This window comes from Petaurus breviceps, unplaced genomic scaffold (assembly GCF_028583685.1).
Source record: "Petaurus breviceps papuanus isolate PSGF00001 unplaced genomic scaffold, PetGlider_PUasm1.0 90730, whole genome shotgun sequence".
In the NCBI taxonomy this organism is placed as follows: Eukaryota; Metazoa; Chordata; class Mammalia; order Diprotodontia; family Petauridae; genus Petaurus; species Petaurus breviceps.
Genome location: NW_027187324.1, coordinates 776,499 through 790,307, shown reverse-complemented (window position 1 = coordinate 790,307; position 13,809 = coordinate 776,499). Strand labels below are relative to the sequence as shown.

The window sequence follows — 13,809 nt, the reverse complement described above, 5'->3', positions numbered from 1 at the left end:
ACAGCAAGCCTTATCTGGAATATTTATTATGCTCATTTCTGGGCATCACAGTTTAAGAAAATCACTAATAAACTTGAGTGAAAGGCATTGAACCTATGTCATATAGAGACTAGATAAAGGAACTGGCATGTTTAGCCTGAAGAAAAGAAGATTTAGGGAGGATGTGGTTGGTCTCTTCAATTATTTGAATGGCTGTCATATGGAAGAGGGATTCAGTTTGTTTTATCTGGCCCCAGAGGGCAAAATGAGAAGTAAAGGATGAAAGGTGCAAAAACATAAATTTAGGCTTAATGTCAGGAAAACCTTCCTAACAATTACAGCTTTCCAAAAGCTGAGTTAGGCTACCTGAAGGAGAAATTTCCACCCCACCCTTTATTCCTAGCCCTCTCCCCTCGGACACCCTACCTACCCCCAGCTATACACACACCTTGGAAGTCCTCAAACGGAGCTACCTGGGTATATTACAGCTGAATTTCTTTTGTGTATGGGTTGGATTAGATGGCTGCTGAGGTTCCTTCCAAGTGTCAAATCCTATGATTCTGCAGTAAACCAATGTAGCCTTTCAGAGTAGTCATCTTTTAAGGTCTGGACTGGGAAGGTAAGACATATTTAGAAATAAAGGGAAGGTAAAAACAAAAGATATCAATAATTATTTAATTGTGAAGTACAATCCTTGTAGATATGACTCCAAATCAGAGAAAATTGGTGGGAGCAGTGGCAAAAAGAGAATGCTCTCAAAAACAGGAAATTTTGACTCAGGACTGGCTTATAAGAGTTGTGATAGGCTCCAGATGGTGGAACAATTCCCACCAAACCAGGAGAACCCTTGAGGGTTATTTTTTCCCTCCTATCTTATAGGCTGTGATTTCCCCCATAAACAGAGAACAGTCAAAAGCTTTTTCTCTCCTTTCCAGACACTGTGTTAAAAAGACAGTTGCACTGTGAAGCCAGAGAACAAAGGAAGAAGCAGCAGGAAGTTACAGAGAGAGGCAACCTGCCTCCTCCAAAAGTGCCCCCTTCCGAGTAACAGGTAGTTAACAGCAGGTGGAAACTCAACTTACTAGTGAGAGAAGAACTCTCCTATTTGGTACTGACACGTTTATATTGTGGTATCCTTCAGACTAATAGCTGAGCTTTGAAAGGTGTTTTGTTTTTCGTTTTTTTCCACTTTCAATAAAATTTTCTTCTTGAACACTACAGTCTACATGGCTACAACCACCACAGCTGATTTAAAACAGTCTCGGGGTTCTCAAAGGCTATGACTGTAGAGAAACTGCTGCAAAGCTTGAAAGATTGTAACGATAGGCTCAGGAACAGACTTGGATGGCTGAAATCTGAAGATCAGCCTAAGTTTAAAGAGGCTCATTATTTGATGAGCTACATAGTGATGAATTTGTCAGCAAGGGTAACTCTCAGAGATTATTTACCAAGTTGGCAAAGGGTCATGAGCTGTTTTTCTCGAGGGACATAAGTCCTGAGGCAGCTGGGTGGCATAGTGCCAGAGGCACAGAGTGATGAAGATGTCTCAGACACTACCTGTGGGACCAATGGTCAAATCGCTTAGCCTCTTTCAGTCCCAGTTTCCTCATTTATAAAATGAAGGAACTGGACTAGATGACTTAAAACATTCCATCCAGCTCTAAATTATCCTATCATACCCTATCTGAGAAAGAGGCGTAGCTCATCTAATTCACAAAGTTGTTGTATCAAGTGAAATAACAAACACATGCAAGGCACTTTGCAAACCTTAGAGTACTACAGACATGGTAGCTATTATTATTTTTATCAGTAGTAGTATTATTGTTATTGTTTTAGTTCTCCACTAAGTACTGAAGTTTCACATACTCGAAAGTGGAAAATCTATATCAGCACACTGAAGGTAGCACAATGATTTTCACAGCTTTTCTAGGTAGTATATCCAAAAAAGGAAAGAAAGAAAGGAGGGAAGGAACGAACGAACAAATGAACAACCAAAGGAACAAAGGAATGAAGGAAGGAAGCAAAGAAAAAGAAGTTCCCAAAATGATTTCTTTGCCTTTCATTCTGTAAGAATTACTAATACAAGAATTACAAAAACTATGCACATAAACATACTCTTTCAAAATTTATTGCTTCATCATATTACACAGAAACCTAATAATTACTCAGCAATTATTTATTGATGATGTAGTCTACTACATGCTAGGTACTGTGCGAGCCCCTGGGAGTATAAAGAAAGACAAGACCCTGCTTTCAAGCAACTCACATGTTAAGGTAGGAGGCAACATGTAAATGATTATATGTGTACAAGATACATAGAGAGATAATATTCATGCAAATTTGACATATAAATAAATTAAGCAAACAAGCAACTTGAATTTGGGATTACTATCCAAGAACCCATGGCTTACTACCTTGTCTACTGGCTCCATTCTTTCTGCCTATAAATATGCATAGTTCTTCCCTGTCCTAAAAAGAATCTTCTCTGCTCCCTTAAGTGGCATTCTCTCTTGTTCACAAACGTTATACTTTCATTGACTTCTCTATCTCACCATTCCTTAAACCCTTTCAATTTGGTTTCCATCCCCACAGTTCTACTGATACTTCTCTTTAGAGCTGGAGAAATATAGATGTAGATATAGATATATAGTAACATATCTCTATTACAGATAAATAGATCTATCTAGGTATATCTAGATATATGTGTATATGCATATATGTACATGCATACATACATATACACACATACATATATACACATATGGAGCAGCTAGCTAGCGAATAAAGCAAAAGGCCTAGAGTCAAGAGTCAAGAAGACCTGAGTTCAAATTTGGCCTCAGACACTTAGCTGTGTGACCCTGGGCAAGTCACTTAGCCTTGTTTGTATCAGTAACCTCATCTATAAAATGAGCTGAAGAAGGAAATATCAAACCACTCCAGTAGTTTTGACAACAAAAACCCAAATGAGGTCATTAAGAGTTGGACATGACTGACCATCAGTATACATACTAAAATATTCTGAAATCACTAGAGAAGGGTATATATTAAATATAAATATGTTCATATTTCTGTTGTGTATGTATGTTTATATGTATGTGTGTACAGTATGTGTGTGTTTATCCATATACACACTGATTTATGGAATAAAGTAGTTAATCCAGTTGAGATAATATCTTGTCATTCATCTACTCTGTTTTTTATCATAGATGGTTAGACCAATCACTTTCCCATTAGTAGAGATTTCACTGAAGAGGCTTTTGTCATATTCCCACAATTAATAAAGTTATATTATCAGTTGGAGGTTTTGGAAAACTTAACCATGAAGAGAGAATCCTAATTTTGAGCTGACTTTAAAAAGGGTCTTTTCCATGATATTAACAAATACCTCATATGAATATATGTCAGTGTATTCACATTGTGAATGTCAATGTCATCACACAGGCAATTCTCAGTAGAATATTGAACCATATTATTTTCATAGTCAAATCTGTAAGGGGACAAAATAACTGAATATATATGCAAGTGACCTTCTAGCCTCTCTTTTTCTGCTTATCCACCTAGAAATGCAAGACATTCTGAAATATGAAGCACTAAAATAACCATTGTATAATTTCTTCAGCATTGCTTTAAATTCTTATTTCTGCAGAAGGTTGTGGCCTGCATTCAGGGTCATAAAGCTAGACCCTGATTTAAAGAATAAAGAAAAGCCTCCCTAGCTCATCTGCTTTTCTTCCAGCTCTGCATTATTTGATTTTCTTTCAAAATATAACCCCTTCTTCTCACATTGCAGACCCAGGGCTTTATCTATTTCAATCAACCTTTCTTAAAAGCAACAGTGAAAGACATATGTTGTGTGTGTGTGTGTGCACATGTGCATGAGTATATGTTTGTGTATGCATGTGTGTATGTTTTCTTTTTTAAGGCAGCAAGGTAAAGTTCTGGACTTTTAGTCAGGAAGACCTGAATTTAAATCCTCCCTGAGATACTTATTATCTAACCTCTCTCAATCTCAGTTTCTTCATCTGTAAAAAGGATCTAATAATAGCACCTATGTGGCAGAGTTGCTGAGAGGAGATAATGAAATAATAAATGTAAGTAACATTCCAAAGTTTAAAGTACTATATAAATGGTAAGAACTATAATTGTTTGTCTCTTTTTTATTAATTTTTTTCAGATACTAAACCTGATTAAGAGATTTAAAAAACTGTTCTCTAATAAATCGCCTGAGGGAGTGGTTATTAGATAACTCTTTTATCCTCAAGGGAATCACTTGGGGGTAAGAACTCTTTTAAAAGTTTATAAGGACCATTGCTCAGTAAGAAAGCAAATACTGATATTTATTAAAATATATAGCAACATTATAGACAACTTTTAAAAATCAACAATGGTTCTGCTTTATATACACATATATTTTTACTTTGGTCAATAAATATTCTTTTTTTCTCTTTCCTCAATTTTTTCTTAGTAATGCTAGAGTGAACCACGCCTTTCCCAATGTCCACCCCAGATAAAATTTTTAAAATCTCTGGGTTTATATGGTTTTTGGTTAGAAAGACAGATTCTCTGTATTGTGTAAGTTTTGGGGGGGGTGGTCCTAGCTAGCTATTGCCAGTAAATAAGCTACCACATGATACAGACACAGAAAAACTGCAGTTTATTCATTTATCAGTAGGTGATGAACATGTGTTTTTGACAGAAGATGATATTTCCATATTTTTCCCTCCAAACCTTCCATGATTCAGGAAGACCACACAAAAGAGAAGTAGTTTGGTCACAGTAGGTGGAACCACTCTCACATCTGGACATGGACACATGGACATGGTTGACTTTGGGGTAGGGTAGGGGCTGTTTCAAAAAAAAGGAGTAAGGATCTCTTATTTCATTATCTCTGTCTCTATAATCCTCCCCCCCAGTGTGAATCTCAGATGAAAATTAATTAAAGCTTAGGCTTTGGTTCATGTCTGGGGTCTTCCCAAAGGGAGCAGTATGAGAGAACAGCATTGTAATCAAAGTACAATGTAAATTAAGTGTAGGACAGATATTGATTGCCTATCCAAAAAAGAAAGTTGAAACACAAACCAAAACACAAACTGAAAGATTTTTTTTAATATCTTTAAGCAGCTGCAATATCTTAACTGTTACACTCTCCTGGGAAGCTGAGATTTAACTCATTAAAATATGGTACAGTTTGAGAGACTGCTGAATATTACAATTCGCTTTGGTTTTGTAATGTCCAAACAATTATAATTCCCTCCAGACCCAAGTCTAAGGGAAAAGTCCGCCAACTCATGCTCCTGCCAGTCATCAACTATGCTTTAAACTGTGGTGGATGTTGAGGCCACTGCAGTCTCCACCAACTGAATATAGTTTGGGCCCCCATGGCTCAGAGTGAATGTAAATAGTAATCTATCTCTTTTGGCCAGAAATCCTGAGGGTCTTCTCCTCCCCTTTTGACTTTTTTTTTTTAATTAAAAGGGCAATCCCTTGGCTCAGTTCTTAAATAGCCCTAATCACTGAATGGGTGTTGCCTCAGTCAAAGTAAGAACTCAGAAAGACCTTAGTTTAAAAGGGCCAAGGTCTCCCACTGCATCCTGGGCCATCTCCAGTTGTCCTGATCTATGTCGGGCCACTGGACCCAAATGGCTCTGGCGGAGAAAGTGAGGCTGGTGGTGACTTTGCACAGCCCTCCTCACTCAAATCCAGTTAACTTGCAAGGTATGTGACATCTTCCTGATGTCATCATTCTCTTTGAGAACAAAGGACAAACCACACAACTCAGGACCTTTCAACCTCTCCAACTCACTAGTGTGCCTCCAAAGCTAGAAACATCCATGATGGTCTTGCTGTTGTAACTTAGAGAAGGAAATGAAAAACAAAAGGGGTAACCAGTGGTCCTAAGGAGGCCCAGGCTCAGCTTTCTTTGCAGAGTAACTACTATCTGGTAGGGACTGACAGATATATGCACCTCTCCTTCCCCATGGAAAAAAGTTACTTGTTACTCTGAGGTGTCAGAACAAGAGGAAACTAAGGGTGGATTTACTCCCCTTTTCAGATCCAATGAATAAGCTACTCCTCCTGCCTTACTGGTCATTATAATCTAATACAGATGTTCTCCTCCTACCCCATCCTTCTACCTCCACCCCTTGTATAGGTCGGGAGATCAAGGGACCAGCTAGAATTTGTTCCATCTTCCCAAAAAGACAAGTTCTTCAGAATTGAGCCCATATTTCCTGTGGAATGACTAGGACAATTCAACTCATGCTTCATGGAATACAACCTCCCACTATATATGTTTTATATTTGTACTATTTTGGTCAAAAATCCATGGTAGAATAGGGAAACATACATACACATATAATCATATACAGAAACACTTTTTTACAGTATTCTTGCTTTTGTTAAGCAACCAAAAAAAAAAAAACAACTCTTGTGACATTATCTATCATTGACTTTGAATTACTAAAATGATTCTGTTCTCAATTTACCTCCAATTTGACAAAAGTTATGAGTTCATAGATGAAGTGTCTTTTTGAAAAAAATCTTTTCCCTTGTCACAGACCTACAAGTAGATAAAATTGTCTCTTTACACACCTAGGTGATTGTAGAGTTAAAATGTGTCTCATCTCTAATCTCATTAAGCTCCATATAATGTACATTTTATAGTAAGGAAAACTAATAAAAACCCCAAAATCAAAATGAGGAAGTGGGACCTCTTTTCTAAATACAACAAAAGGGCAATGCCCCAACTATGGCTTCTGTGGTCTTCAGAATTTCTTTCCCGGCTGTTAGTGTTTATTCCTATGCAATCAACAGTGAACTCAAAGCTGAAATACTACATTAATATTAATCTAGCTATAGTGAACGAGATGGATCAAGGAAGAAGACTAAAGGAAGGCAAACCCACTAGGATTTAGGCATGAAGCAGTAAGGGACTAACCTCAAGTAGCAGCAATAGGCTTGTAAAGAAAAAGAATTTGAGCAATGTAATAGAGAAATAATGGAACAGAATTAGCAACTGATTGGATATTGGAGGTGAGGGAATGGTCATGAGCAGAAGTATTGACCTCTAGTTGTGTAGGTGTCAGAAATGAAGAGAGTAGGAGGAGAAGCTGGTTTGGATGTTGAGTTTGCTTGTAGACATGTTATTGGCAAGGTAGCTAGAGTAATCAATTAGAACTGTTGGGAGCATGTCAAAGAAGAAGAGAGCTAAAGAGAATAGTTAATAAATCAAATGCTAAGTAGAAGCTAAAGAAGTGGGAGGTGATTTTTTTTTCCAATCCATTCCATTTGGTGATTGGCGCCAGAATGGGCAAAGTAAATAGAGAGGTGACTTCAAGGCCAGGAAGATCTGAGTTCAAAGTCTTATGGCTGACACATACTGGCTCTGTTACCCTGGCAAAATTATTTAACCTCTTTTTGTTCTCAATAACTCTCTAAAAATATAAGTTGCAAAGAAGTTGCTTATAACTTATAGTGGTATAGGGAATTTGGTTTTGTAGCAGTTCATTGCAGCAAAAAAATTAAAAAGACAGACATAATCCATATTGTATCCTCTATATCTTTTAGAGGTATATGGGCGTGTATATATGTGTGTTGGTGATATTAAACTGGGTATTTCAGGTGATCAAACAGGCTAAGAATTGATAAAACTGCTCAGTTCTTTCAGTGTTCCTAACATACTCATTGCTGCAGAAAGTCTATCCCTTCCACAATTACTTCTCCTACCAATGGTGTATCATTTCAAATTATGAAAGATCACGATGTTGGGAGAATAGACATTGTGAATAATTGACTGGCAAAAGAAATATACAAATTGGTATAAATAGGTTTAATGCATGTTATTGGTGATACCAATTTGAGAAGTGGCATTGAAAGACATAACATATCTAGAATGAAAGAGAAAAGTTCGACAACCTGGTCACTTGTGTGTGTATGTGTATGTGTGTGTGTGAGATACATCCTTTAAAGAGGCTCTCTGTAAAAATAGGGATAATAATTGTACAGGATGAGATTTTACTGAAGGATAATTATCTACATTTGTCAAGGGAATACCTCTACCAATGAAATCATGTATCCTCCAAAGTGTCAAAATAATCAGAGTAAAATTCTACTGTAAGGTTGTTCTTAGATTGGGTTTTACTTAGGGTATAGTTGAGAGTACATTTATCTCACTCTCTTGTGGAAAGACAAAAAAATGTCATTCATTCTTAAACTCAAGTTCCTTGAGAGTATGGACTGCTTTCTTGTCTTTGTATTCTCACCACTTAGCACAAAGTCAGCACATAGTAGGCCTTTAATAAATCACAGATGGATTGATTTGATTGCAGCATCTTTTGTTTTTAGCACAACAATATTTTCCATTTTATTTCAATTTCATTTAAAATATGGTCAATCGATGTTCATGGTTTATAGAAAAGAATTGTGTTCCTGTTCATATTAAATATGACCTATTAAAATCCATAAACATAAACAACTGAAGGTACAGAACATAATTACTTACTAATTAATCACTTCACACCCAACTGGTTTGTTATACTTTGTTTTCTCTATCTCTATCAGGAGAAACTCAGAAGGGGATTTTCATGTTCTTGCACAACAGATTAAAAAAAATGTTTAAACAGGATACATTTGTAAACAATTTGGAAAGAATGATGCATATGACAGAAATGGTAACTTGCATGCTGAGTAGGTGGACCTTTTTGTATATTTGAATATTTATACTGCTACTAAGACCAATACAATTATATAAGAAATTGCTAATTAATTGAAATTACTTTTTTCTTAAAACCCAAAAACTTGCCAGTTTTTTTCATCTTATAACAAGAATGCAATAATGAATAAACAGACAATAAGCACACATTTTTAAAGTAAACTTTAAATACGAGCTAAACTAACTAACAAAGGGATAGGAAAACAACTATAGAACACACTTTAGGGCAGGAGTTTTTAATATGGGGTCTATGAGCATTTTAGAAAATATTTTTATAACTGTTTCCATATTTTGTTTTCCCTTGGTAATTCAATTAATTTTATTTTGTACATTCCAAAACATTATTCTGAGAAGGGGTCAATGGGTCTCACCAGACTGAGTGTGGAAGATTATGTCTCCAATGTAAAAGAAAAGACAACATGGCCAGATTCACAGTACTTCAAGCCACGTAGCCCAGTGCCCCAGGCAGTAATATAGTTATCAAAATATACATTCTTCTAAATGCTCATGAACCACAGGTAAGAACCCCTCCCCTAAACTGAAAGCTGAGATTTTCCTGGATCTCTGCTCTCAGCACTTCAGTTACAGTGATCATTTTCTCAAGTGCCATCGGCTGGTTTTCAGCATCTGGCAAGCAGGATGTGCTGCTCCCGTTCTTCATCAAGTACTAGGTAGCACTGTGATCATTTCAGCATAGTTCCTCTTTGCCCTCCAGGCCAGAAGTCAGCATCACACTGGCAAAATTACCTACAGCCAAAGAAGTAGTGTTAGTCTTCATTTTCTCCTCAGTCCTTCCTCTTCTCAGATAGAACAAAAATGTGGCACCAGACTTTCTCATTATGCAGAAGAGACCCTGGATGCTACATCTCTACGGTCCTACCTACCTCCTGGGGCTGGTGATCTACCTGGTTTTATGTTAAGGTAGATCCAACTGGACCCAAGAAAAATAGTATAATGCTATGCTATTTACAGGATTGCTTTGGGTCCTATATATTTAGGGTTACTATTAAGAATTTTATTTTAAATTTCAATTTTGATGGATTTGCATGTTTATATAGAATTATAATTTTCCCTTAGAGCATTCATTAATATATTTTTCAAAATTTGTTTCTTCAGTGAGATTTAACCAGACAATTGTATTATCCAAAATTGCTTAAACTACTGACTGAGAAAGGTGGAAGGTCAGTTGCATCCTAAAATCCTGATCTAGATGGATTTTTTTAAATCAAAAAATTTGGCAGAGAATATGTAACTTTTTTTGTTTGTGTTTTAGGTAAAAAAGCCATATATATACCTTTTAAGTTTATATAGTACTACTTTATAGTACATATAGCACTACTATATAGTACATATTACAAGAGTAATATGGTTTATTGATTATAAAAAATAACTTTCACTAATAATTATATATATTCCACACATATCTAAATATGCAACGGTAAATTTTAGCTAATCTGCTATATAGATACTATATACTATACTACACTACACGCTACTATACTATATACATGCTATTCAAAGTACAATGAGAGTGAGACAAACATTAAAATAAATTATAAACTATGTAAGTAGCAGGAAGCACTGATAGTTCTTTTTTCAAGATATTAAACTACTGATAAACATTTGTCAGAAACAGCTTTCCCTCCTTGCTCTACTTTCCTTTACAGAATGATGTGATTGTGTACTTTTTGAAAGTGTTTTTATGGTCAATGGTGGTACTGCTTTATTTTTACAGTAAAAATTTTAATGAGTATCTTAGTGACATGGCTATTTTTCCACTCCAAACATACCAAAATACAGACAATTCCAAATGGTTCAAATGAACTAAAAATGAATTTAATACTCCAGAGTTGTAGGACAATCAAATTTCTATCCTGCATTGGAAAAGGCTTCTTCTGTTGTACCTGTTTATTTAATGAAATTAAGTAAAACTTAAACTGTCAGTCTTACAAGGCTATTATAAAGGAGCGCACTTTGTAAACACGGGAACATGTGCCCAGAGAATTCCTGAGTTTTCTAGGATTGCAGCGGATATTTTGTTCTTGTGATGTCTTTGTTATTTTTTTTTTCATATGTTGGCATTTATTATTTAAGCTGAAGAACAGGTTATGAGGGGGGTGGGGCAAGGGAGGAGACAGGGAGCCTAGAGCCTCTCATCTGTGTCTGCTCCAGATGGGGTTGATCCTGATTTCTGAGCTTTGGTCCAGGGCACACAAGGAAGCACACGCTAAGATGAGGTTCCAGGGGGACAGGTTGAGGAAAACAGCGGGGGTGGCTAGAGTTACACAATCCAGCCAGAGGCGGGGCTGGGATTCTCCTTGGGTCAGCAGCACCGCTCCCTTTTGGGAACTGAAGCCTATGGATAAAGTCCCATCCCACATATTTCTTATAAAACATTCTTGTAGTTTCAGTCTTTGTGCTAAAGAATTCTTTCATCGCCTTTCTAGCTTCTTGTACTTTGCTTCTAGTTTCTTTGCATATGCATCCAATTTGTAAGCTGCCTGCTGGAGAGCGGCTACTTGCTCCTCAATTAAAGTGATCTGATCCAGATAAGGCTGAAGGGCGGCATGTTTCTGGTTTAAGTCGTTTGGGTTTCTACTTATGTCTACTGCGATATCTTTCATTTCTAGATACTTCAAGCTAGTCGGTTTGTTCATATTTTCCAGAAGTTTGTAATCTTCACTGGCGGCTGTCAGCTCGCCTGTCGGGTACATGGCCATTTTGGAGAACATGTCCTGGCACAGCTCCCTAATGTACTCCTCGGCGGGCTCCGTGGCCTCCTCGGCCGTCTCCACCACGGCATCCTCTCGACCCAGACCCTCCCGCTGGGCTACAGGGACGCCCTCCGCTGCGGCCGCCATGCCTGAGCCTTTTCAGGCTGCATAAGCCAGCCACAGGCCTTTCGGTTACTGCGCCATGCGCTGGCTCTTGTGATGTCTTTAGATCAGAATCTTCAGGAAGATCATCGAAAGTCAAACACAGAAGGCAAAATAGTAAATAATACATAAAATAAAAATAATAAAAAATCAAAATGCTTTCTTCTGATTTAAAACACTAAATTACACAAGAAGAGGAATCTTGTCAATAATGTAGGCCAATACCAAAATCTGACTAATGCAAGTATATTGTCTAAAGCTTGGCAAATATTTTTACCTGAATTACCCAAATAAGTATCTCACCTTTCCACTTTACTTTGACAATGTAAATCCCTTAAGCAGATTAATTCATCATTGCTTTCACAGCTACTTCATGATCATTAAGCTGTTTTAACGATATATGGACATAATGAGAGAAAACTATTTAATTCATCTCTTGATATTACCATTCCCCCCTTATTTTTCAATGAGAACACTGTTGATTTACTTCATAGCTGCTATATTTAATAGCTACATGAGTTTCCCCAACTTTATATTTCATTAGGGAAAAAAATCCTCATAAAAACCTCCCACTGAAATCATATTTATCAGGTCAAGGAAAGCCTTTACAATTGTCATGTGTTTCTCTTTTTAAGTTATGCCTTTCCTGTCACAATAACACATTTTTATTTATAAGGCGTTCCATGCCTGAAGGTTTCTACCAAATATAACAATTAAATTGAACAGAACCAAAGACAATATGATAATGTACCACAATTATTATATTTTCCCATTATGGATTGGAGTAATTTGTGTGATATTCTACCACAAAAAAAATAGCAAAACAACTCAACTGAGTATTAAAAATTGATGAAAGGAGATAAAAAACATCTTTCTGAGATATTGTTCTGGGATTTTTCTCTTTATTTTTGGTTTTGCGGCAATTTAAATTACTGTAGGTGTTAAAGAACAAAATAATCCACAAAACATGCATTAATTTTTATAAAATTATAAACTATAACTGTTTTCTACTAGTTACTAGGTTTTTTATCAAAAGTCTATGGCCTGAATCTCAAATGAAATTTGGAATCCAAGGATGTAAGTTTAAATCCTAGTTTTACTGCTTACTTATTAGAACACTCATCTTACACAAGTGACTTTAAATTTCTGGACATCAGATGAACAAGGGGTTTGGACTAGGTGACCATTAAAATTCCAGCTCCAAATCTTTGATCCTGTAATTTTAAGTTTTTCTAGATTAATTCTGGGTGATTAGTGTATGTTCATGGAATCTTTTGGAGATGGAAAAAAAAAACCTTAGAAGTAATACTTCATACTCCAACTTCTCATGTTATGTAAAAATTCCTTCTACAATATGCCCAAGATAAAGTGAGCTTATTTCTATTTCAGTCCTTCTACTAATGGAGAACCAACTACTTCACTAGGCAATATGTTCCACTTTTGGACAGTTTTTATTATTAGACAATTCTTCCAACAATGTAATAATTCTTCTAAGTGAAACAAATCCTATCTTCCCATAACTTACATACATTGGTCTTAGTTCTTTCCTCTAAAATCATCTAAGTAGACCTATATTCTTTCAGAAATTTGAAAAGTTGGGGCGCCTAGGTGGCACAGTGAGTAAGAGAGCTGGCCCTGGAGTTGGGAGGACCCAGGATTGGTTCTGGCCTCAGATACTTAACACCCACACAAAATAATTAGCCATGTAACCTTGGGCAAGTTACTTAAGCCCAATTGCCTTAAAAAAAATTTTTTTTGAAAAGTTTTTAATTCTCCCTGTATTCTTTGAGTAGAAAATCCCTAGCTCATTAAACCTTTCAATTTTTGCACATATTCAATGCCCTTCACGGCTCAATTTTATTCTTCCATGTTTGTATCCTCAGCTTCATGAATTTCCTCGTAGATATGTATCTTTTTTCTGCCTGTATGATCGGTTTGTTTGTGTTTATGCTTTTTGTTGTTGTTGCTATTGTTTTTCTTTGAATTTCCTCTCATTTTTAAAAATCCATTGATGAGACCAATGTCACCAAGTCTTGGTAATAATTACCTTCCTTATTTAGCTCCTTTAAAAAAGTAGGTTCATTTTATTATGCATGTTTTATCAACTTACAGATATTCCAGGCATAAATATTATTTTTGTTTCCCTTACTAGTTACTTTATCACATAAGTTGCTGAGGAATCTCCACTGTTCTCCTTCCCATGTAGTATTTATTGACCTCTATAATATCCATATTCATAGTACT

At 36.3% G+C, this 13,809-nt stretch overlaps 1 pseudogene; it reads right to left on the bottom strand.

The window, feature by feature from the left end:
- Positions 1-10,728: 10,728 nt before the first annotated feature.
- On the bottom strand, positions 10,729-11,579 carry LOC138145123 (biogenesis of lysosome-related organelles complex-1 subunit 2 pseudogene; annotated as a pseudogene).
- Between the last annotated feature and the right edge of the window lie 2,230 nt (positions 11,580-13,809).